The sequence below is a fragment of the Pongo abelii genome, chromosome 1 (assembly GCF_028885655.2).
Source record: "Pongo abelii isolate AG06213 chromosome 1, NHGRI_mPonAbe1-v2.0_pri, whole genome shotgun sequence".
Taxonomy (NCBI): Eukaryota; Metazoa; Chordata; class Mammalia; order Primates; family Hominidae; genus Pongo; species Pongo abelii.
In genome coordinates, this window is record NC_071985.2 from 175748866 (window position 1) to 175774526 (window position 25661).

Below are 25661 nucleotides of genomic sequence, written 5' to 3' on the forward strand. Positions count from 1 at the left end.
CCCTAAGCCAGCTTTCAAGTCAGTGTTCAAAGGAAGGAAAGGCCACACAGAAAATGAAACGTAATTGGGCACCCTGTGAGGAATGGGACAAAACCCAGGAAGCCTTGCAAAGCTTCAGTGTGGCTGTCTCCAAGCCCAGAGGCGGCATCTCCAGCCTTCAGACAGTGGCAACCGTATATGTTGTTAAGATGTTTGGGGAGTTATGAAATGCAGGATAGAAGAGTTTGCCCCTGACTGGTAAACATGGGGTGTTTTGCCTTTCATTTTAAGATAGGAAAGAAATACATTTTTTTAAATTAACTCCCAAATCAAAAGATGAAAGTGGAATGAACTATTTCTGGATAGGGAGAGGTTTGGAATGTCATTTAACATACTGACAGTCTCTCAGCAAAGTTCCCAAAGGGGAGAAAACTATTCCGAAACAAACAAACAAATAAAAAACAATTAAGTCTCTGGCATCATTTAAAAAAACCCCTTTCCTGCAAGTTTTTATTATCTGCCTTTTCAGCATCACTGCCTGTTGAACTCCTCCTTATCTTTCAATGCCCCATCAGTTGCTCTCCTTTCCCTCAGGCATCCCTAGATCCTCTCAGTCTGAATGAATGGCTCTCCCTCTGTGCTCAAGGGCACTCACATAAGGGCCCATGTTCTAGTTATTCATATACATGTTGTCACCTCCCTAAGATGGTAAGTGTCCCAAGCACACTGACAGTGTCTCTTTCACTTTATAATTCTCTCTGCCGCCTATGGGCCTTGCTCAAAGGGTGCACTTGATAATGTTGACTGAATGAATGAGCAAATGTATGAGTGAAAAGCCTTAAAAATCTAGTATCTCTGGTAAACTTGGGCAGTCAAATGGAAGTCATTTTTGTTGTTAACAATTTTACCAGGAATTGGGAGAAAGTGAACAACATATACTTACCTGATGGGCAGATAACACAGAGACAAGAGAACCAGAATAACAGGCTAAACACTGATCTTTATACATGAGAAAGGTTGACTGAGTTAAACAGGGTAAAATTTAAAAGGGCTAAATGCAAAGCCTTGCGTATTCTTAACCTCTGTGCTGGCACTTAGGTGCAAACCATTAAATATTAATAGGTAAGTAGAATGTAGTGAATATCTGGCCGTTCTTATGAAGGAGATGGGAAGTAGTTGATTTAAGTTAATACATGTCATCAGTAGGCTACTCAGGATGCCTCATCACTCGGGGTAGACTAATAGAAGTCTTTTGTACATTAAGAAAAAGTTGATCATGGATTCCTGTCTCTGCCCTGTGGAGAGCCAGTGGGAGGTTCAGCTATGTAGGGACACATCTGCCTCCCATACGTGGCAGTGACTCTGTGGACGTGCATTCTCTTTTCTGACTTAGCTCCTTTCCTCAGAGCCTAGCACTGGGCCAGGCAAGTAATAGGTTTGGGTAAATGTTCATGGAATGGGAACTGATCAAATTAGAGTGTGTCCCTAGGAAGTATGGTGAAAGGTCTGGAAGAAAAAAAATAGATAATCTCTCAAAAAATTATAAAAATAATAGAAGCAAGTGGAAATATTTATACTGTGAAACATGTATCTGTTGGTGGGGATGAGTGTATAGGGGAAGTGTGGAGCATGACAACTGTCCATATAGTTAAGAAACTGTCATGTGGAAATGTGGAATGGGAATTAGAATTTTTCTGTTTACCACCGAAAGTTTGGAGGTTAGAGGAGGCAGATTTTGGCTTAAAGAATTGTCTAAGTGTAAAATGGTCTATATAGTGTGTTTTCTTTCCCAAATTTTACAAGCTGAGAAAATTAAGGGAAAGGGGTATGGTAGAGGATCCTTACATTGGAATGGATAAAATGGTTTCTAAGGATCCTTCTAATTCTCATAGTTGATGATTTCTGTTGAATAAACCAGTCTTTTATGACTACAGGAAAAATGTAGTATGTTAATATAAAATATTATTACTATATTGCCTTATGCTTCTGAAAACATGTTTATTTACATTATTTCAATTGAGCCATATGAGAAAGATAAACATATATAGAGGAAACATTGTTATCATTCTATATAATAAAGATCCCACTGATTAGTATGGACAAATGACTTGTTCAGCTTCCCTAGAAGAGCTGAGGCCTGGACTTACCAACAAGTTCTTATAGTCAGGCTCTATGTTAGCATGTGAGAACATCCTTAAAAGGCAGAATCCATCTTGGCCCCATTTGACAGATGAAGGAACTGAGGCATAGAGAAGTACTAGTACGTGGTCAAGGTCACGTGGCTAGCTGTTAAGTGGCAGAACCAGGGTTTGAACCAGTGTGATTTCAAAACTCATATTCTTAACCTCTGTGCTGGTATGCATTTCTCTAATCAGTGTGATATCTCTGATGATAAATTGCTAAACTCGTAAAGTCAAAGAACAATCCACAATTTACTTTTGCCATCAGCCATTCAAATTACCAAGACAGAAACTTAACTAGAAGTGTTTTTTCCCCCAAATGTGGCATCCTGGGATCTGTGTCAAAGGTTAGGAAGAAAAGTTAAAACAAAACAAAATAACCAAACCAAAACAAAAAAACAGCTTACCAAAGGGATTCAGACGATCTGACGCCTTACACTGAAACGTACTTCATGACAGTTATGGATCTCCACTCTGGCTTGTTTGGCATGGAGATGCTAGGTTAAATGGATTTTTCCAAAACCTGCAATCTAATGTTTTCAGCAGAGTGTTCAAACCTTTTATGTGTTCGGTGCTAGCAACTAGAATAAGGGAAGCACAGCATGGTGTGTGAGAGCCCACTGAAGTGCACTGGCATTTTCTGAATCACCAGACCTCTCAGCGCTTTTGCTCTTGCTGTGCCTTTCTCTATCCCACCTTATAGCTCACTAAAATACTTTGGGTGGTCTAGCCCCACAAGAAATATTTAATACTTGTTGCCTGCTATGCTGCTGTAGATTATGTTCAGTCTTACCCACATTTGCTTTTACTTCTTTTCTCTGCTATATTTGCCAGTCCTTGGGACCTCTTGGATTAGTAATATGAGGTAAAATTGGAGGTTGATAGTGGAAAACTGATAACTTAGTGTTTCAGTAAAATTGAGTCAGATAGCCTCTATACTTAAGAATGCTGTAGGTCTATGTTCCCTAATATGGTAGCCATGGGATACCTGTGGCTATTTAAACTTAAATTAATTAAAAAGTCTGGCTCCTTAGTCACACTAGCCACATTTCAGATGCTCAGTAGCTTCACGTGACTAGGAGCTACTGTGGTATAGGTAGTGGACAGCACAGATAGAGATCATTTCATCTGCGAAATGGGAATAATAAATAACTACCTTGCAGGGTTGTTTTGAAGATTAAGTAGAGTGTCATAGGTAAAACAATTCTTGGCTTGTGGTAGTGGCTCAAGGGGTGTTCATTCCTTTTTTACGTTTCCCATGATATGTGACATCCAATTTGACAGCTCAGAGCCAGTTTATTAGGCTGAGGCTTGCAAAATCTGGCTTCAGTATGAGTGGTCTCCCTGGGTGCCAAGTGATATTGTAGGATTTAACATACACATTAGGGCTGGGAGCAGTGGCTCACACCTGTAATCCCAGCACTTTGGGAGGCTGAGGCAGGTAGATCACTTGAGGCTAGGAGTTTGAGACTAGCCTGGCCAACGTGGCGAAACCCTGTCTCTACAAAAACTATAAAAATTAGCTGAGCGTGGTGGCACACACCTGTAATCCCAGCTACTCAAGAGGCTGAGGCATGAGAATCGCCTGAAACCCGGAGGTGGAGGTTGCAGTGAGCCGAGATCTCGCCAGTGCACTCCAGCCTCGGTGACATAGTGAGACTCTGTCTCAAAACAAAAAACAAAAAACATGTATATTAATAATTGTTTGTTCCTTTGATGGGCAGAAATGCAAAAACAACCAATTTTTAATGATTATATCCTTTCTAAGAGAGTATAGAAAGTGGATTGCATCCATCAGGAAACGTTATGATAATCTATAATCTAAAAACATTCTCCAAACCACATTCCAAGGAAAATCAGACCCATAAAAATTTCCTTTGGTCAAATAAGTTTGGGCAGCTCTGCATGCTTTATGTTTCTAGGAGATTCTCAATGCACAGTTAAAGGCTCTGGAAGTCCTGCTAGAAACAAGTATGTTTGACATTTAAAAATTTGGCTTTGGTCTTTTATAGACATGAAAATGCTCCCTGTTCTTATAGGCACCTATTAAAATTGTGTTCCCAGAAACTGTTTTAGAACATACTGCTCAAAGGGCATGGTCAGCTAGTTTTCCAGGGGCATCTGCAGAGAAGATTCATTCAGAAGCATTTCCTTCTGTGCTAATCCCTAATTCTAACATAACAAAAAGAATGAGGTGCATACAGCTTATTCTCTTTTGTAGTTCTTTAAGGAAAGGATAAATTTGAAGCTAGTTCAGGACCTGAAAGTAACCTGTTTTGTCAAGGTTTGAGGTTCAGTAAACAGCGATTGAGATCTCTTGTATTTCAGACAACCACAAAAGCTGTTTTTATACCTGGAGACTAGAGGCTAAGGTAACTGTGTTGCTGTTGGAAAGCAAGTGGTTTTCGAACCTCTCTGCCTTCAGCAGTTTGTCTTTGCAACACAACACCCGTTGGGTCTGATGTTGGTCTGATAGAAGAAGGGGAATGTACTTCAACCTGTGTTAAGGAAAAGATTGCTTTGAACAAAGCACTTCCTGTGTTGGCTCTAATAATCTGGTAAGATCTACGGTGAAGGGCCTCAACTTTGTTCTTTCAATGCACCATATATGATAAAGGTTAACAGAGAAACCCGCTCATATAAACAATTACAGCATAATGCTATGTTGAGAACTACTAGTCTAGTGATCAAAGCAGGAAAGGATAATGAGCAAGTTTTTGAATCAAGGTTCTAGATTATAGATACACATGTAGATCTACCTATATGTGGGCCACCTATCTTGCCCTATAGCCTTCAGTCATCTATCTCAAGGGTCAGTGAACCTTTTTCTGCAAAGATTCACATAGTAAATATTTTTGACTTGGCAGGATATATGGTCTCTGTTGCAACTACTCAACTCAGCTGTTGTAGCTCAAAAGTAGCCATAGAAAATACACAAGTGAGTGTGTTCCAATAAAACTTTACTTAGAAAAACAGCAATTGCCCATCCAGATTTGGCCCACTGGTGGTAGTTTTCTGACCCAGATCTATGTCTTTTGATTTTCAGTTTTTGAGAAGGGGTCTCACTCTGTCACCCAGGCTATAATACGATCATGGCTCACTGCCGCCTCTATTTCCCTGGGCTCAAACTGGGACTACAGGTGCATGCCACCATGCCTAGCTAATTTTTATATATTTTTTTGTAGAGATGGAGCCTCACCATGTTGCCCAGGCTGGTCTCAAACTCCAGGGCTCAAGTGATCACCTGTCTCCATCTCCCAAAGTGCTATGATTACAGGCGTGATCTGCTGCACCTGGCCTCCTGATTTATTTCTTTGTTCATCAATATAAGCACCAGCTATGGGCAGTTCCTGAAACGCTTGCCTGAATCAGATCCCTATGCTGAAGTGAAAAAACCAAAAATTATTTTAATGAATCACTGGCAGTAATGACTTTGCAATATATCTCAGTGATCTGGCATTACTCTAAATGCTCATTTAGCTGTCACAACAACCCTATGAGTTAGGTCCTATTATAATCATCCCCATTTTTCATAAGAAACCAAGGCCAAAGAATTAGCTTGCTCAGGTCACACAGTGAGGAAATAGCTCGATTTAGCCATTCCACAATGTATACGTATATCAAAACATCATGTTGTACACCATAAATATATACAATGTTTACTTTCATTTAAAAAATACATTTTTAAAAAGGTCACACATTGAAGAGATAGTACATCCTGAATGTGGAGCCAGGGCCAACTGGCACCAAAGCTTACACTTTTCCTCCCAATGTGATACTGTCTCTTAAGGGAATTTTGGGAAAACCAAATCTCTGTGGCTTAGTGGGTGGCACAGCATGCTCTCCAATGGTGCTTTGTTACTTTACAGACATTCTACTGTCCCCATCTCCATCTTCGCAGTCCCACATGCAGATTGCTTGAGTCACATTGATCTTCTGGCTATTTCCCGAACATGCCAGTTCCTCTTACAAGTCAGGGTTTAGAAATGCTCTTCCACATAATGGAATTACATTTTCTCTACCCTCCTCACCTGGACGAATTTAATGCTTCTTTCAAGACCCACCGAAAATATTTCTCCTGTTTTCTCAAACTCTTTTGGTCAGAGTTAATTCTTCCCTTTTTTGTTCTAACTGCATTTCCTCAAATTTAATTTATTGGTTTAAGGTTTTTCCTCGTGAAGACTGAGGTCTTAGGTGGCAAGGAGTATTGTTTCACTCAGTACCTAGCACAGTGCATGACTGCTCAACCAATATGTTTTGAATGCAAGAAGAAAACTAAGCCTAGTAAGTGGGAGTGTTCGTTATATGCTTTTTGTTGTTGTTGTTGTTTTGAGACAGAGTCTCGCTCTGTCACCCAGGCTGAAGTGCAGTGGCATGATCTCGCCACTGCAACCTCTGCCTCCTGGGTTCAAGCAATTCTCCTGCCTTAGCCTCCCAAGTAGCTGGGACTACAGGCGTGTGCCACCATGCCTGGTTGATTTTTGTATTTTGAATAGAGATGGAGTTTCACCATATTGGCCATGGCCGGTCTCGATCTCCTGATCTTGTGATCTGCCCGCCTTGGCCTCCCAAAGTGCTGGGATTACAGCCGTGAGCCACTGTGCCTGGCCATTACATGCTTTGTTAAATGACTAGGGAAGTTTGGGCTGACTTCTGCTGTTTGAAATTATCCTTAAAGTGTACCTGAATGAGTCTGATCTGGTTTATTAAAAATCACTAAGACATTGTGGAGCCTGATCTAAACTAAACTTATCTGGGAGAGACAAATGAATGATAAGAATTGTGATCAGAGTCATTCTTCGTATTAACACTGCATTTTTACCTAAAAAAATGCAACTTTCCAGCAACATGAAATTGATCTGTCTCCCTCTTCTCTCTCTCTCCTCTCTCTCTCTCTCTCTCTCTCTGTGTGTGTGTTTGTGTGTGTTTATTCCTCTGCCTTTAAAAAGACCAGAAGAATGCACAGATGGATTAGTGCAACAGTGCTCCAGAAGCATCTTATATAGTTATTTTCATCTGATAGCATCAAGACACATTTGTGGGGTCATGAGCTGTCTTGTACTCTTCTTTGTTTTCCAGAATATATCTGCATGTGGTAGATGTTCAGTAAATGTTGGTTGTTAAATAAATTAATGAATCCACAACATATAGGGCTCATGCTCTTGGAGATTCAAGCTTATTGAAGCATTAATTAGTTGATGTTTTTAGTATACCTCTCATGTGCCAAGCAGGGAGGTAGACCTTGAAGATTACAGAGGTTAACAACATGACTCAGTTGCTTCTCTTAGTTATTTTATGTTTCATGGATTCTATAATAAAGAATTGTGAGTTGCTATGCTCATTAATGCTATATCCTTGCAACAAAATAGATCATGAAGAAGTAACAGATGCCTCTGTTGCAGCCTCTTCTTTGTTCATACATCTTTGAGTGTGTTTATTATATTCTTCTTGCTTCTTAGCCTGAATTTCTTGAATATCTCAGCGCCAAGCATACTACTGGGTTATTAAATGCTTGTGAGTGAATGGACATTCTTGGAACCAAAAACGTGGAGTTAGGGCAGCAGTGTGCTATGCTAGAATGAACTTTGGCTGTGGGTAGGGGATCTGGATTCAAAGCTCAGCACTGTCCCTGGCTGACTGTGTGAGGTATTAATTAAGCTTCTGTTCAGCTACAGAAAAAGCATGGCCACTGGGAGCAAGGTGGAAGAACTTAAACTATTTGTGGGAAAAGATCATGTAGATCAAGAGGTTAGAAGGACAGCAATGGAATGCTTGTCGTACAGATGTATTTAGGAGAAGGAGGACAGCTAGGAATTTGGGTTTTCTTAAAGCAGATTTCCACCTTAGGATGACCTGGGATCATAGTATGCATGGTTAACATTTGTAAACAGGAAGTTGGGAGAAGGAAAACAGCAAAAAGTAAAATAAAAATTGGGAAGATTAAGATAGGCTGAATAATGAAATGAAAACGGGTCAGAACTGGCTTTTCTTTCTCTTCTTGATTTCTCCTTGTCTCGTCCTTGGAGGAAGCTGAATTCATCTTTGTAGGCCCCTTTGAAGGGAAGCTTTGAAAGGAGGAGTAACTTTATACAGAATAAGTGTTAATTGTCCAGAAGAAGGTTATATGCCAGGGCTCTGATTATCCATGCCACTGGAGTAAAGTTGGGGCACTTGCTTGCAGAAGTTTGGTTTCCATGAATTAAGGAGCTCCAGGTGATTTTCAGGTCAGGAGTACAATTGTGATTATTTTGGTGTCTGAATAGAACTGCTAGAATTGAAATGACACCTTTTGCAAAATATTTTCATAGACATTATCTCATTTATACTTTGGAGTATCCCTATGAGGGCAGGTGTTAATATCTCCATTACAGGCAGAAATTGAAGTCCAAGTTAAATGATTTGCCTAAGGCCACACAACTAATGAATATTATAGATGGAACTTGAATCCCATCAGGTCTTCTGATTCAAATTCCATATTCTTTTCATCCTGATCAACTTCTGGAAGAAGGTTACAGTCTTACTTAAGAGGGCCACATAGGGCCAAAACCTTCTTTGTCTGTAATAAGTCTGTGAGCATGGGAGATATTGAAGACTTGTTGAAGAAAATTTGGTATGTGTTAACAGTGCCACTTGTAAGAACAGACCATGGATGCAGTATTATATTAACAACATTGGTTTGGGGGCCAGGTGGCCTGGGTTTACACTGTGACCCTGCGCTAAAAGCTGCATGGCTTTGAGCAAATTACTTGACATATTTATGTTTCCTCACCTTTTATTGAGGAATAAATGAGTTGATATAGGTAAAGAACTCAGAAGTTTTCTGGGGTGAGGTATATTAGCTATTACAGTTATTTTTGTTATCAAGCTTGTTTCTGTGGGGGGAGTTAGGTATCTAAATTTTCTGTATCTTGGAAAGTATAGGGCTAGTGACCTGCCAGATACACTTCATTTGGGGAAGAATTTAGTTATAATTACTATGGAAATAGCTATTGGTCACAAATTGTACCCATGTACTATGCAGTAGTATGCTTCTTCCTTCCCTCTCTCCCTGCCTCTCTTTCTCCTTCCCTCCATTTATCCATCCTTCATTTCTTTTGTTGAGTTGGACCCAGAAGGATGTCAGGATAATGGGATAAGGGCCAATAGAAGTTCATCATATATGCAGTGGGTGTGGGAACATCATATTTGAGGCAGGGCAACAGGAACTACCATGGTGCGTTTCCCTTAGTTGAACCCACACGGGTACAAAGCAGTCCCGTGTTACTGTTCCCCAGTGATCTTGGATTGTGCTGAGTAGAGGAATTGAGCTGTGGTGGTAGGCAGGGGCTACGGCATGCAGAACCTTACATGCCATACTTGAGAGTTTCAACTTCATGCTGAAAGTAATGGGGAGCCATTGAAACCTTGTCAGCTGGGGAACTAATTGATCAAATTTGCTTTTTGGAATCAGTCTGGGTAGAAGGTGTGAAGGGCAGATGGAAATTGACAAGAAATAAGTCAGGGATGTGTGTTTAGGTGTGTAGGAGAGAAATAATTAGGACCAGAGCCAAGATAATGACAACAAGAATGGTAAATAGAGGCTGTGTTTGGGGGTGCATAGGACAAGGTTCCACCCATGTCTCCTGTTTAAAATAAGGGGGGAGTTGAGGCATGCATTGTCAGTTACTTTTGTGGTGTGAAAGAGAATATCTTTGAAATGTCCTTCTAAAAGAATAACATAAAAAGGAGGCAGGCAGAGCTGGGACAGCTTCAAGGGCCCTGAATGAAAGAAGAGGCCATGCAGAGCTAGGGCACGTTTTGAAATAATGTTTGTTGCTGAGGCTTCAGAGTGAGCAAGAGGAGGAGTTTGTGAGAGGGAGCAGTCTTCTGTGAAGAAGAGAGATTTAGGGTCATGGAGTAGGAGAGTGAAAAAGTAATGTGGGGTAAACAAGAGGGATAAGAAGAAAATCAGAAGGGGAAACGAGCTGTGAGAATAGGAAGCTGAGCTCACTTCCAAAAGGTCTGTCTTTGTCTGAAGCACACAGGGGAGAAGAGAAAGGAGAGGGATGAGCTTTCAGAGAAAGAGACGAGGCAGAGACTAAAGCAGAAAAGATAGCAGGCCAATTGGAAGTGCAACGGAGCTGCAGAAGGTGGAGAGGCCCAGGAGAGGGGATGGGGCTCAGAGTTTGTGATGAAGCTGGGGGCAGGCACATGCGGCTGGACAGAAAGGAGGGGTACAGAGGAGCCTCGAAGATTTTAATGAGATCACATCACTTTGGGACAGAACCACCTGCACGAGGAGTGGGAAACACAAAGAGCAGAAAATGCCAGAGGCCCATGGGACTCTGAGGGAGGAGATGCCTATTATAATTTTAGCCAAGGAACAGGGCTGTCTAGGATGATGGAAATGTTCTGGGTGAATAGGGGCTGCAGGGTTGGTCAATAGAAGAATCATATAGGGACAGGATTGTTGTTTCACAAACATCGGGTGGCTGTGTGAAAGGAAATCTTTGTTGAAAGATGTATGATCTTGATGTTTATTTATTCAGAAGGAGAAATAATCACATTTGTGAGTGCACAAGCCCCACAAAGAGAAATGTGTAAAGGAAAATGCATGCAAGAATATGAGTACTTAACTGCATAAGTGAAAAAGGTCATTGTTAGGGGGGAGGCCAGCAGTTCATCAAAGTGCCTGGAAATGGAGATGAAGTCAACCTTTGATGCTTGTATTTAGAATCTGTTGAAAGAGTGGAGGAAGAAGACAGAGGGGCATGTAGCAGATAGATCATAGGTGGGTGTAGTTGAAGACACTTAATTTCATCTTTCTTGACTTTCTGGTGGAAGGGCTGGTACCAGGCATTTTAACCTTTGTACCTCAGTTTTCTCTTTTTTTTTTTTTTTTTTTTTTTTTTTTGAGGCTGAGTCTCACTCTGTCGCCCAGGCGGGAGTGCAATGGCACGATCTTGGCTCACTGCAGCCTCTACCTCCTGGCTTCAAGCAATTCTTCTGCCTCAGCCTCCTGAGTACCTGGGACTACAGGTGTGTGCCACCATGCCTGGGTAATTTTTGTATTTTTAGTAGAGATGGGGCTTCACCATATCGACCAAGCTGCTCACGAACCCCTGACCTCATGATCTGCCTGCCTCAGCCTCCCAAAGTGCTGGGATTACAGGCGTGAGCCACCGCGCCCGGCCTGCTTGTGGGTTTACAATGTTACTATGATGGTTAGAAGAGGGACTTGTGTGTGTGTGTGTGTGTGTTTGTGTGTGTGTACATATACACATATATATACACAAAACGTGGTTTGGCAGTAATCTATTTTATTATTAAATGCGAAAGATACGAAGTTCAAAACTCAAAGATGGACCAGTGAGAATTTCCTTTGTCTGTCTTAGAGAAGATAAAATTCTGGTAGTACTGCTAATGTTGACATTAACCTTCTCCTTATCCTCCTAGCTATGGGTTATTAGGGGTTTATTCTTTTCCCAGCCCTGTGCTGGCTCTGTACACATCATCTTAGTCCTCACACTAATTTATAGAGGTAGGCAGTATTGTACCCATTTTCCATATGAGGAAACTGAGGCTTGGAGAGGCTTAGTGACTTGCTTGAGGTCTCTCACCTAGTAAGTGAGGGAACTGAATCCAAACCCTCATTGACTAAATCCAAAGTCTTACTGTTAACCTCAAAGTGGAGAAAGTAGAGAGCTGGATAAATCTTAAGAAAACAGGGTTAGACTGACGATCATGCTGATTCCACTGCTGGGAGCCCTGTAAGGGAGCTGGCTGTGGTTCCCCACCATGGGAATTAGATGGCTTCCTGGAACAAAGAGCCGCTGGCATCAGAAGGCAGCTCACAGACGTGCCCTGGAAGCAGGATAAAGCAGAATCATTCTACAGCTTAATGTTGCATGGGCCTCAGGTTTGTGAACATTTTAAAATTTCTTTTCCCCATTCGAAAAATCTGGTGTGAAGAGCATGTTCTGCCATTACACACACACACACACACACACACGCACACACACAATACCAGAAGATAGTGAGGAATGAGGCTGTACTGTGTGAGGAAGAGGGCCATTTCAGGAGCAAGGACTCAATGTAATGGAGTGAACTTAGGTGAATCTTTTGATCTTTTGAGCCTCAGTTTGTTCATCTGCAAAGTGAAGGAGTTGATCCATTTGATCTCTAGGGTCCTTCCTGGTCCTGACAGGCTCTATTGAATATAGAATATAGAACCTACAATGCGTTCTATTCAGTCTCAGGTTGTTTTGTTACCAGTTTTCCAGGACTGGCCCTCTCTTCCTGTAGGCCCCCGTAAAGCTAACCAGGATTCTGTCCTGTGTTTATGGAGGTGAAAAAGACGGGTCTTCTTTTTTTTTTTTTTCCCAAGGGGCCTAAGTGAGGCAGAGATAAAACAAATCAACCTTCTATTGTCCTAGTGTATAATTGTGTCTATCTGACCACTCGAGTGGAGGTTCCTTGAAGGATAAAGACTGCCTTATTTATCTTTGTATCTCCAGGGTCTAGAACAGTGCCCATTCAAAGGCTGATGAATAAATGGATAGATATCATCCATGCCATTTATGAAGTCCTTGCTACATGCCAAGCTCTTGACTTCCCTTAACTCACCTAACCCCAACAGCAACCCAGTGAGGTGGGAACTATTCTGTTTCCCATGTTATCCTGCAGAAACAGTCACTGAGTAGCCCAGTCACTCACCCAAAGCTGCATAGGCTGGGGAGTGACGCCATTTGGATGGAAACCTTTGCTGTTGCTAACTCTATAATCCATTCTCTTAACTCACTCAACTGTGCCTCTTTCAAGAGGTGGCTGAGGACACATTTAAATACCTTCCAAGGGAAGTGATCAATGAACCATCATTCCTTTGTAAGCAAAATGAAATCAATGATAAAGTGCAGCATGATTTGGTAGACTCCATGGCACCTTGCCATTTTGGGGACATTTTAATGAGTAACACTACCATATGGCTAGAGTTAAATTGCATTTTGTTCTAACCCAGTTCCTTGCCTTAATGCCTATATTTCATACTTACTGAACTGTTTACTCTGTCTCTGAGTATGTCATGCTGTCTCTTGCCTCTGGACTCTGCACTTCCTGAGATGTAATTACAGGTTTTCTTTTCTGACTCCTCAATTCAACTGTATCTCCTTCAAGGCAGGGGCTATGTCTCATTTTCCTACATATCACCAACCAAGGCTAGCATATGGTAGTTGCTAAGTAAATGTTTGCTGACTGAAAGCATTACAGATGATCCAAAAAATGATTTTTATCCTGCCCAGAACCACAGAGAAAGACTACGTGGAGCTACTTCCTGCCACACATCTTGCTTTACACAGGCTAACCCATGCATATGCCTATGAAGTTCTCTGAGATTCTGAAGCAGTAAAAGGAGCTCATACAAATTCAAGAAATAATTTTATGTGAAACATCTAGACTCAAGGTTGTCCTATTTCTCTTTTTCCAAAATGTAGTAACATATTTTATTTGCACTGGTTGGCAGTGTTTGAATAATAGCTAATCCCTAAGTTTTTATCTGGGCAATGGGAGTATATGGTCTGCCCTGGAGACCTTGAGCAGCTGTGTCCTGCTGCTGCTGTTGACCCTGAGCAGACATCCCAATCTGTGTATTGTTCATTATCAATGGTCCAAAAAGGGATTTGTGTTTCTGTATAACCTATTGCTTCTTCTACAGAGCATGTCATAGCATGGGGGAGTATGTACATTTTTAACATGCTTTACAAATATCCTACATGTACATCCTTACTGATCTGACATATTTTTATTTTTATGACAGATTTTTAATTGTGATATGAAATACATGTAAAATTTATCGTCTTAACCATTTTTAAGTGTATGTTGTTCAATAGTGTTGGCTATTCACATTGTTATGCAACCAATCTCCAGAACTTTTTCATTATGCAAAATTGAAACTCTGTACCCTTTAAACAATAACTCCCCATTTTTCCCTCCACCTCCCAGTTCCTGGCAGCTACCATTCTACTTTCTATGAATTTGACTACTCTAGATACATCATAAAAGTAGAATTGTGATTGGCTTATTTCAATTAGCATAATGTTCTCAAGGTTCATGCATGTGTCAGAATTTCCTTCCTTTAAAAGGCTGAATCATATTTCACTGTATATATTTGTCACACTTGGTTTATCCATTCATCTGTCAGTGGATATTAGGGTTGCTTCTGCCTTTTGGCTATTGTGAATAATGCTGCTATGAATATGGGTAGACAAATGTGTGTACTTCTTCATGATACTGCTTTCAGTTCTTTTGGATGTATATTCAGAAGTAGAATTGCTGAATAATATGGTAATTTTGTGTTTACCTTTTTGCGGAACCATCATACTGTTTTCCATAGTGGCTGCACCATTTAACATTCCCACAAGTGGTTTGCAGGGTTCCAGTTTCTCCACATCATCACCAACACTCGTTATTTTCTGTTTTTTGTTTGTTTGTTTGTTTTTATAGTAGCCATCCTAACAGATGTGAAGTGATATCTCATTGTGGCTTTAATTTGCATTTTCCTAATGATTGGTGATGTTGGGCATCTTTTCAAATGCTTGTTGGCAATTTATATATCTTCTTTGGAGAAATGAGCATTCAAGTCTTTTGCTCATTTTTAAATTGGGTTATTTTGTTCTTGTTGAGTTGAAAGAATACTTTATATATTCTGGATATTAACCCCTTATAATATATGATTTGCAAATATTTTTTCTTATCACTTATTACTCTGTTGATCATGTCCTTTGATGCATAGATGTTTTAAATTTTGATATAGTGTGATTTACATATTTTTACTTTTGTTGTTTGTGCTTTTGGTATCATATCCAAAAAATTGTTGCTAAATTCAATATTGTGAAACTTTTCCTTTGTGTTTTCTTTCAAAGGTTTTGTAGTTGTAAGTTTCATGGTTAGGTCTTTGAACCATTTTAAGGTAATTTTTGTAAATGGAGTAAGGTAAGGGTCCAATTTCATTCTTTTGCATCTAGATATTCAGTTTTCCCAACACTGTTTGCTAAAGACACTGTCTTTTCCCCACTGAATTTAACCCTTGTCAAAAATCATTTGATCTTCTATGTGAGGGTTTATTTCTTGGCTTTCTATTCTCTTCTATTGGTCTCTATGTCTATCTTTATGCCAGCACCACACTGTTTTCATTACACTTACTGATCTTGATTCTCCAAATAGTATGAGATTCCAGGGGCAAGTGCCAGTGAACCCATGAAAATGTTGAGGTTCAAAGAAGGAAAGTGACAGCTCCAGATCATCCTGCCAGTAATGTGCAGAGATAGGTTTCCGTGCTCTTCATTATGCTACAAAGTCTGATTCATTGTGGGCCAAAATACCCCAACCTGAGAATCAGAGGGACAGACATGAACAGGTTCTCATCATAGAAAATTGCTGTTGGAAGGAAAAACAAAACCAGTATGTGCTAGGCCCTCAAAATCCTCTAAATATATTTTTTAAAAAATTAATGAACTTGTCATTTCCCAATGACTTCAGCTCTTTCCTAATCTCAATTTCTTTCATTCCACCCTTAACCAGCAGCTCACTCTCTGTAATATAGACTACCACCTTATTTAACACTACAGTCCAACCCCCGAGCACTGGCACTTTTATTCCCCTCACCTTTCTCTACTTTTATTTTTTTCATAGGACTCGTACCTTCTAACATTCTGTATACTTGCTGATTTTATATTTATTGTTTATAGTCTGCCCCCAGAATGTTAATTCTTTGAGGCAGGGATTTTTTTGTTTGTTTGCTAACATAAAGAATGCATTCCTGTGGTAGACAGAATAATTGGCCCCCAAAGATGTCATGCCCTGATCCTCGGAACCTATGAAGATGTTACCTTATATGGAAAAAGAGACTCGGCAGATACCATTAATATAAGGACGTTGATATGAGGATCTTGGATTATCAAGATGGACCAATCGAACTATCTGAATCTATAAAAGCTGAGAACCTTTCCCCGGCTGCAAAGAACCAGAGAGTTGGCAGCGTGAGAAGGACTCACCATTGTTGGCTTTGTAGATGTGAGAAAAGGGCCACAAGTCAAAGAATCAGTGGCTTTTAAAAGTTGGAAAAAGCAAGGAAATGGATTCTCCCTTTGAAGCTCCAGAAAGGAATGTGGCTTTCTGGATATTTTGATTTTAGTCTAGAAATACCTTTATTGGACTTCTATAGCAGTGAAAATAATAAAATTCTATTGTTTTGAACCACTAAGTTCATGGTAATTTGTTATGGCAGCAAAAGAAAACTAATACAGCACTCAATAAACATTTGTTGAGAATGAATGGATAAATGAATGAGCCTCAGATCAACCAACATTGGGAGGTAAGGATTCATCCTCATTAAGAGGAAACTGACTCAAGCAAGTTGAAGTATGTTGGTCAGGGGCTCAGTCTGTGACTAGCAGTGTGGGATTTCAAATGTCTCTGATTCTCAGCCATTTCCCTATGTCTCCTCCCTTGCTGTTGGGTGAGTGTGTTGGTTTGCTATTGATCTTCCCAACCACACACGGTAAATCTCACTGGTTCATCCTCAGATAAGGTGAGTCTCTCAACTGAGACAGGAAGAGGGAGGGTGAAAGCTTTATCATACCCAGTACAATTTAGAGACTTAATTAGCAGCCTCAACCCCAGAGCATTTGCTTATGCTTATATACAAACAAACAAGCCACCCAGCAGATTCTTTGTTGTGATCAGCAGGAAGCAGCCACATCTGTCTTCAGCATCTGGACTTCTGAGCCAAGCTTGGGAAGCTCATCAGATTCAGGTCACCCCAGGACCAGGGGCTATCTCTGTCTGGGAAAGCAGTGAGCTCAAACTTTAATTTCACACCACCAGTTCTGAGATAAATCTTGAAACCAATGCCCAATTGTTAATAATAAGGGATGAATGTGGGCAGAGAACCTATAAAGTCATATTCTTAGAGAATTGATTGTACAGACACCACAGATTTATTTCAGTGGATTTGGGAGCCTCTGTACATGGCAGACTAGCTGAGGCAGATGGCGTGTGCAGGAGAAAATGGTGAGGAGACTGGTTTCCTCACAACAAATTTCCATTGAAACTTTTGTTAGGATGTGACGGGGCTGCTTCCCGGACCTGAACAAAATAGAGATCATCCACATGAAAAGAGAGAGAACACAGCAAGCATTCTGCATGAGTAATGCATGCAACTCTGTGATACCAGGCTGTATTTATTCTATAGACATTGCACATCATCAGTATTTTAAGAGCAACATCTTCTATATAAAAATACTCAAGAGCCTTATGCTTTATACTGTGGACTCCAACGTAATTACACTCTCTCGTTGACTAGATGTAAGAAGCTTGAATTGATTACCCAAGGCTTGTTCCCTGCACTTCTGTTTCTCTCTCATTTGATAGGTACCATATCCATTTGTTCTATTATCTTCTAAGTTTGAATTGGAAAAATAAGGTAAATCAGAGCAGTCTTTCTTAAGTTATAAAACCAACCATGTGAAGATGCTTTGAATGCTGTTCTGCTTGTACATAACTAAGAACTAGCGCCTCACGGTAATTTTGCAGGTGATTAGCCTGTCGTGTAGAAACGGCCCTTTGGGAATGACAGGGAAACGTGAGGTTGTATTTCTTTACAATAAGCAGGTTACATGAGAGAATTTCTCTCTCCTTACTCCTTCTCTCTGGAAGTCTTACCAATATTTTAGGATAGGGATGGAATATAAGCTCAGAGGAGGTATAGGAGACCCATAATCATCAACTCTTACATTTCAAATGTAATCAACAAATGGATTGAGGTACTGCATGTGCTAGGCCTGGAGTTTGAAGGAGGACTTAGGCACAGCCTTTCTGTTGAGAATATCCTTTTATTGTATGTTCATCAAGCTCCTGTACATCCTGCATGTTATAAATCAAAGGCTGCCTCCTCTGTGAAGCCCTTCTTGATTCACTTTAGACAAACCCACGTCTTAGTTCCTGCTGTAACATGTTATTAGTGTGCTTTATGTCTCTCCACTGGACCTAGCCCTGTAAGAGCCTAGAGGCCAATGCCATTTCACCTTTGTATTCCCATTGTTGGCATGCAATATAAACACATTATACTCATTACGATCATCATTATCATTATCATCACCATCATTATCATCATTGTCACTATGTTCCAGGCTTTGTACTAAGCTGAATTATCCAAACTGCTGGCCACTTTAAGGAAAACCCTTCAATAAGTAAAGGTAAAGATGTTAGCTATGGTAAACAGTACAAAGTAGTATCTGATTGACCAATATTTGGGTAAGAGGGTGCTAAGGAGTGTGATAACAGAAGAGATTAAGTTAATAATGGTAGCCACTATTTATAAGAACCTGCTCTAGGCTACGCTTTATTTATGTAACAACACCGTATCAGTTTTATGGTAGCCTCCAGGAAATATAAAGCCTAGTTTAGATCAGATGGCTTCACTCTTCAGTTTTTTTTGTTAGTAATTTCTCTGTGTCTCTATTTTCATTTCTATAGAATGAAAATAATACGACCTACTTCAGAGGGTTGTGGGATTAAAGGAAATAATGAATGCTGCCTGACACCAAGTAGGTGCTCAATAAATATTTGGTGACTGTTAAAACTTTGCAGAGTGCTTGGCATTTACTAAGTTATTGACAAAATAATAGAAACAACAACTAATATTAATTGAGTGTTTACTATGTGCTACACACTTTTCTAAGAGCTTCACATGGATTCACATATGAGCTAATATCACCACTTCCATTTGGCAAATGGAAAAACTGGCATCAGAATGGTGAAATAACTTACCCGAAGTCATGGTGTTAATGAGTAGTAGATTCTGAATGCAAGTCCTTGATCTTCTTCTTCATGAAGGTTGGATATCTTTCTACTACATCTTTGCAAAATGCTGAGAGAGGTAAATCATAGTCTATAGGTGGCTTGGAGTTCACACCGTATCCAGTGTGTAATACTGAATCTGCTCTTGTTTGCCTGATTTGGGAGAAAATTGTTACAGCTGGTGAACAAGCAAACAGCATTGTTTGTTACCCTGGGACACTCACTTGGTTTAATGTTGGGACCTGGCTGGCAGGTTCCAACCTTAAGCAGTTGTTAACCTGCAATGATCAAACTGTTGGTCTGGCAGCTAAACCACACCTGATGGGGAAAAGTTACCCAGTTTACCTTTATTCTAACAAATGTTCATAGCAAACCTGCCTGTGAGCTGTAGTATTAATTTCATTCTGGGTAGTTGATTCTTACTTTGTAACTTCCTTAGATATGGTGGTCCATGCTTTAGTCTACTGAAAGGTGGACTTGGGCAAATACTTATGGCTTCACAGTTCCAAATGCAGTGGGATGGAATTAAGTTTATTAAACTCTCTTATGTTACATTTTAAGGTATCTTACAGATCATCTATTTAAGAATGTATTTGTTTGTTTGTTTTTGTTTTTTAAGCAGTGGGGACCTATGTGATCTCACACGTAACTTCAATGTATGAAATAGGAAAAGATGGCGGGGGAGGGGGTTTCTTAGCTGGTAGCCCCTCCTTACTACCCGCTTCTTTCTAATCTTTAGGAGCTCTTATGATAGACCTTGAGATAAGTGTAAAGAACCACCCTAGGTTTACCCACAGCACAGTTAAAAACTTCAAGTTAGTTCTAGTCCCCAAGAACTAACAGAGACAGAGGCAGCATCTAGAAGCTAGGTCTTTTGACATTTGCTCCAGTGCTCTTTTCACTCTACTACAATTAATTTACTTTAGAAGAGAAGCTAATCAAAGGTAGGAAATGCTTGGAGTAGCAACAGTTTTTTTAGTAAGCAGTGACATCCTCAATATTCTCCTTTTGGGTCCATAAAAAAGACTGTTAAACATATGTTCTTAACCCCCCTCCAAGTCGCTGAGGCATTCTCTGCTGCACTGCCAAATTTTGTACATTCCAGTGACTCCTTCTTCTCCCTAATGCATTGCTAAAAATAAGAAAACTCACACAAAAGCATATGTTGTGGTTTGTCTTTGATTTGGGCACAGATCACCCAAGTGTGAAAACAAAATTGGTTGCTCCATCCTTCTAATACACAGATTTGCACATCTGTACTGTACTTCCTGGAGGGAATTATAACTTAATATCTTATACAGCTTGGTAATTTCACAGAGACACCTAATACCCAATACCTCACGTGATGATTATGGAAGACATATCAAGGTGGGCAGAATGGGTGGCTTTATTTATAGCTTTTCATAATTAAGAAAAAGATTCAAATGTGAGGAGTTCCTCAGGATTTAAAACTAGCTCGTCAACCCTAAAACCTCTTTTATTTATTTGATGATTGCCTGGCTCTCATCTTTAGGCAGGGGCAGAATATTACTAGCTTTTGTTTTTAATGCTAAACTAGCCTTGGGAATGTGGGTGATAATATAATGGCCATTCCAAATTGTTGGAGACAGTGGCAAAGGAGTCAAAAATAGAGTGCCAGTACTGAGTTCTCTTGAGAGAGTTGGAGGTTTGAGCTGGACGTCTTTTGTTTGTCTCTCCAGACCCTGCCTCCATCCTGCTCTGAGCCCTGAGAAACTGACCCATGTGATTCCATTAGCATCCCTGCCCTCTGGCCTCTGGTTCATTTGGCTGTCAGGGGGAACATTTGCAGGAGCCTCTGGTAGGGCATGAGTGAAGCTGGGGAGTTTATTTCCCATCTGCCACATTTCAGGATTGCTGAAGTCTGGCCATCTTCCTCCACCAGAGGTCACAGTCCTGTAGAAGGACCCTTTCCACCCAGCCTCTATTTTAGCTTCTATAACTGCTCCTTCCTCCTGTCCCTCAGGCCTTGGAGTGGTAACAGCTCTCCCAGGGTTACTAGCCCTGCAATACTGCACCATCCCCTGCAGCTTCCCCATAACTCTGCACATGCCTTTGCAGACAGTCCCTTTATGAAACCTAAGGTTACTCAGCTGGAGGATGCCATCTATGTCTTGCTGGGGCCCTGATAGAAGTCTCTTAGGTGACATGTAGTAATTATAATGCCCTACATTTTGAGCCTTTCAGGTAGTAAGAGGAAGGACTTAACTGGAAAAAGTCCTCTGCATTGCCTAATTTGTAGTTCTGTTTGACTTTCAAATATACCCTTGGCCACAGTAGCAGGAGCTGAAGACTATATACATATGCCTATGAGTCTCAATGTTTATGTGCATAAGAATCGTCTGAGGAGGTTGTCTGAATTGACAGTTTCTGGGCATCTCTCCCCAAAGATTCCGATTCTGTGGTCAAGAAGTTGTGCTCAGGTATCTTCATTTTTAACAAGGTCCTAGATGAATTTGATGTGGGCATACCTAGACCACATTTGAGAAATACTTCTTTATGACAACAGACTTCTTATCAGTGGCCTGCCTTTTTTTTTTTTTAAGATGGAGTCTCACTCTGTCGCCCAGGCTAGAGTGCAGTGGCATGATCTAGGCTCACTGCAACCTCCACCTCCTGGGTTCAAGCGATTCTCATTCCTCAACCTCCAGCATAGCTGAGGTTACAGGCACGTGCCACCATGCCCAGCTAATTTTTGTATTTTTAGTAGAGATGGGGTTTCACCATGTTGGCCAGGCTGGTCTCAAATTCCTGACCTCAAGTGATCTGCCCATGTCGGCATCCCAAAGTGTTGGGATTACAGGCGTGAGCCACCAACACCTGGACAGTGGCCTGCCTTTTAAATTTTTCTGCCAAATTCCATCATCAAATTCATATCTTTCAAGTGGACTTAACATTGAGTTCTCTGTACATATATGTGTGTGTTTAACAAGGGAAATTTTGTTGAAAAGAACCATTAAGCAAGATAATGCTGTATCTTTTCCATTAATAAAACTAGTTGAAGATGACAGTTTTTCAGTAGGCTGTACATTTTGATGAGTCTTTTTATCTTTGAACAGTTTTCTGTCTCTTTATCCATCTGTTCATTCATCCAGTCACTCATGAAACATTTATTAAGCGTCTACTGTGTGACAAGCACTTTAGTAAGTTCTGGAGATACAAAGTCATCCCTGTCCTTAAGACGTTCACAGGTAGCTGGAAACAAACATGTAAGCAACAGGTATTTGTTTATTCACTCAACAGATATTTATTTTGCACCCAATATTTGCCAGGGATTGTTCCAGGCACTAGAGATACAAAAGTGAATAAAACAGTCAGATATTCCTGCATCGTGAAGCTTAAATTCTCACTTCATTAATCTCCTAGTGGTAAATAGTATGGTCAGAAACAAAAGACAGAGTTTTTACTTACATGAGGATTGTAGGAATTCTTCTATTAGGCAGCACCAGCTTAACTGTGACCGTTCCCAGCAGTGTGCAAGGCTAAGTCTAGATGGGATGGCCTGGATCCTTGCCCATTGATGATCAGCGCAAGTGTACACAGACAGACTAGAGAAACCAGGGACTGGGAGTGGAAAGGGTTTAACTAGAGGCTGCATATCTCAAAAATGCAGTGTTTTGGAGTAAGTCTGGCAGAGCAGTTGGTTTTGGGAAAAATGTAAGGGAAAGTACCAGATTGCTTGGGCGCATGGAAGACAAGACAGTGGAGCAAGCCATAATGGAAAGGAACTTTAGGCATTTTGTGTTACCATGGAATCTCTTGCAGCACATCCCAGCATCTGTCCATACCTCTGGGAGTGCATGCGTCATGAAATATGACAATGACAATTGTCTGTGTCTGTGTTTCTGCAGTTATATCAAACTTCCTTAAGACAGGAACCACGCTCGATTCATCTTTCTATCCCTGGAAGCTCATGGAAGGCAATACACAAAATATTCGTTGAATGAAGGAATGCATAAACAGTCAAATAGCTCTTTATTAAATACCTACTGTTTGCCAGACATTGTATTAGATTCTAAGGAGATAGAAATGAAAAGACTTGCTCTTACATCCAAATAGACACACACAGACACACATGCATGAGGCTACTGTGCTGTGTGCCCAGAGGTAGGACAGGGTCATGGCAGTCAGCATTACCTAGGCTCCAGTGTGGTGGTTAAGAGAGTGGGGTCAAGTGGTTCAGAGCTTGGGCTCTATGACAAGACTGCCTGGATTCAAATGCTGGCCATTATGTTTAGTAGCCCTGTGACGTTGGGCCTATTGCATATATTTCTGTGTCCCAGGCTCCTTTTCTGATATTTACTTTAATTTATGTAAAAGAGCTTCCTTAGAGCTTGCCTGGGACACAGCAAGCATCATATAACTCTTGGCTGTTGTGGAGGTTAATAAGCATGGCCTTTGTCACCAGGGTTGGAATCAAGACCTATCTCTGCTACTTCCTAGCTCTATTACCTGAGCAAGTGAGTTCACCTCAGCTTCTGCCCCTGCTTAAGTGATCTAATAATGTTCTCTGACATGGGATCGTTGTGAGGGTTCAATGAGATCCTGGAGATCGAGCACTTAGCTTAATACTAAGAACTCATTTTCAATGAGTGTGCTTAGCTGTGGGGGAGGAAATGAGTGGGAGAGGAGACAGCCACCTGCTTATGTGGAGGGCTTCTGTGGGGTGAAGCTCAATCCTAGGGTGATGGGAGTTCCTTTGTCCCCATCAGTTGCTACATTTTCACAGCCAAGGACAGAGAGAAGGGTTGGGACCTGGAAATCAGAGTGGCAGAACAAGCACTAAATGACTGTTCTATTGTTATGATTAGTGGTTCTGGAACTGGGCAGAAGCCTGTGTCCTGGCACAGAATGGCAGGTCATAGCAGGACCAGCCATTACAAAATGGGATGCTGCACCTTATGAAAATTTAGGTAGGGACTTTCAGCCTTCCTGCTCAAAAGGGTGGGCTTTAGCTACACTCCTGGACCAAACAGAGCCCCTACTACTGGTTTCATGTGAAATATTTTCTAGAAAATACTGACGCACAGGCCATTTTCAGACCAATTACACCTTTGTCTCTAGAGGTGCTACCCAGGTATTTTATAAAAGACTTCTAAATGATTGTAGTGTGCAGCCAGGGGTTTAGAGCTACCCACACAGAACCAAGCTGTCCTGTTTATGGGCAGAGGCTGAAGAGACCAGGAAGGGCAGGAGATGAAGAAAGAATTGTCTAGGTCTCTTGGAAAGATCAAGACTCTTTGAAGCTTAAACACTTAATTTTTATCTCCAAATAATACAACCATAAATTTATTGAGCATAGTTGGAAAAGGGATTTACTCTGGAATAAATGTCTTTTTATGTCAAATATTAATAGAATGGTATTAATTTGAAAAATGATTCACTTCCATAAAAAGCTTGCTTTCCAAACAAAATAATACATTTCTTAATATAAAAGAAATTAATAAAAGTTTACATGTTCTTGATTTATGAGTAAATAAGGCATTGAAATTACAAAACTTTGTTCTGTTGGATGATCTATATAATAATACCTTCTGACAAAAATGCTTATCTATTCTTAAGATGTTTTGTTTATTCTTTTGTTTACGTTACTGCCAAAATATTTAGCCTCATCATTGATAATAAAATAGTCAATTTTTTCATTTATGCAACAAAGGTTTACTGTTAAAACATAAAGCATTTTTTGGTTTGTTTGTTTATTTTAATTTGTCACAGGTAAACTTAGCATGCCTGTGTCAGCAGATTCCAGTTCCAGCAAAGGGACCTGTCCCCATGGATTTACCATAGAAAGGTTGCATAAAATTGTAATAAACAATTTTTCTGGGCTCAAAAAAAATGTGCATACTTCTTTATCCCCTTTGGGATATGCTTCCTGGAGGAGTCTGAAATAAGGCTGGAAAAATTGTATCCAATTCTTTAATAATCCTTTAAGTATCTTCTGATATGTGTTTCGGAAGGTTGCCACAGATATATAATTTGCAACGGGAAAAGATGAACTGGAATTTTGTAAGAACCCAGCGATTATGTTCTTGAAATATGTTCATGCCTATACCCGTGGTGCGAGAGCCACCCTCCCTGATTTATTCTGCTTGGACCAGAATTTGCGACTGCTGATTTCTTTTCATCCACTTTTCCTAAGAGATTCAGGAAGTAATTTTCAGATACGGAAACAATAGATTACAGATAATAAAAGTAGAGCATGGGCAATTTGGGAGGCAGATAAACTTATAGAGTTGAGATCTCTTTATACCACTCCTCCCTGTTTTGCACTTGTGACTGCAATGCGTGATTCTCTTTTATTTCCTATTAAACACAAATGCTTTCCAATGGTGCCTTTGAGGGGGCAGGTAGGGGGCTACACCAGCACGCCTTCTGTTAAACACAATAGGCATACACACACATGTGCACACACATTTTTCTTTCTTCTAGAGAATTTTATTTGCTGTTAACTGAACACTTGGCTTATCAGCCCCATTATGTGTTGTTAAAATTTAACCACCATTGAGCATCATTAAGAGGTCACAGAACCAGTCAGAAGAGATAGAGGGATGGATCCAACAAACCAGCACCTAAGGATTCCAATGAATTGACATCTTTATTTCTTTCTTTCATTCTTTTTAGTTTATTTTAGAGACAGGGTCTTCTTCTGTC

The 25661-nt window shown here is 40.4% G+C and overlaps 1 protein-coding gene across 19 annotated transcripts in view; it reads left to right on the forward strand.

The window, feature by feature from the left end:
• Positions 1 to 25661, forward strand: part of DAB1 (DAB adaptor protein 1) — a 1275060-nt gene that overhangs the window by 863670 nt on the left and 385729 nt on the right. The gene's annotated exons all lie outside the window — the stretch shown is intronic.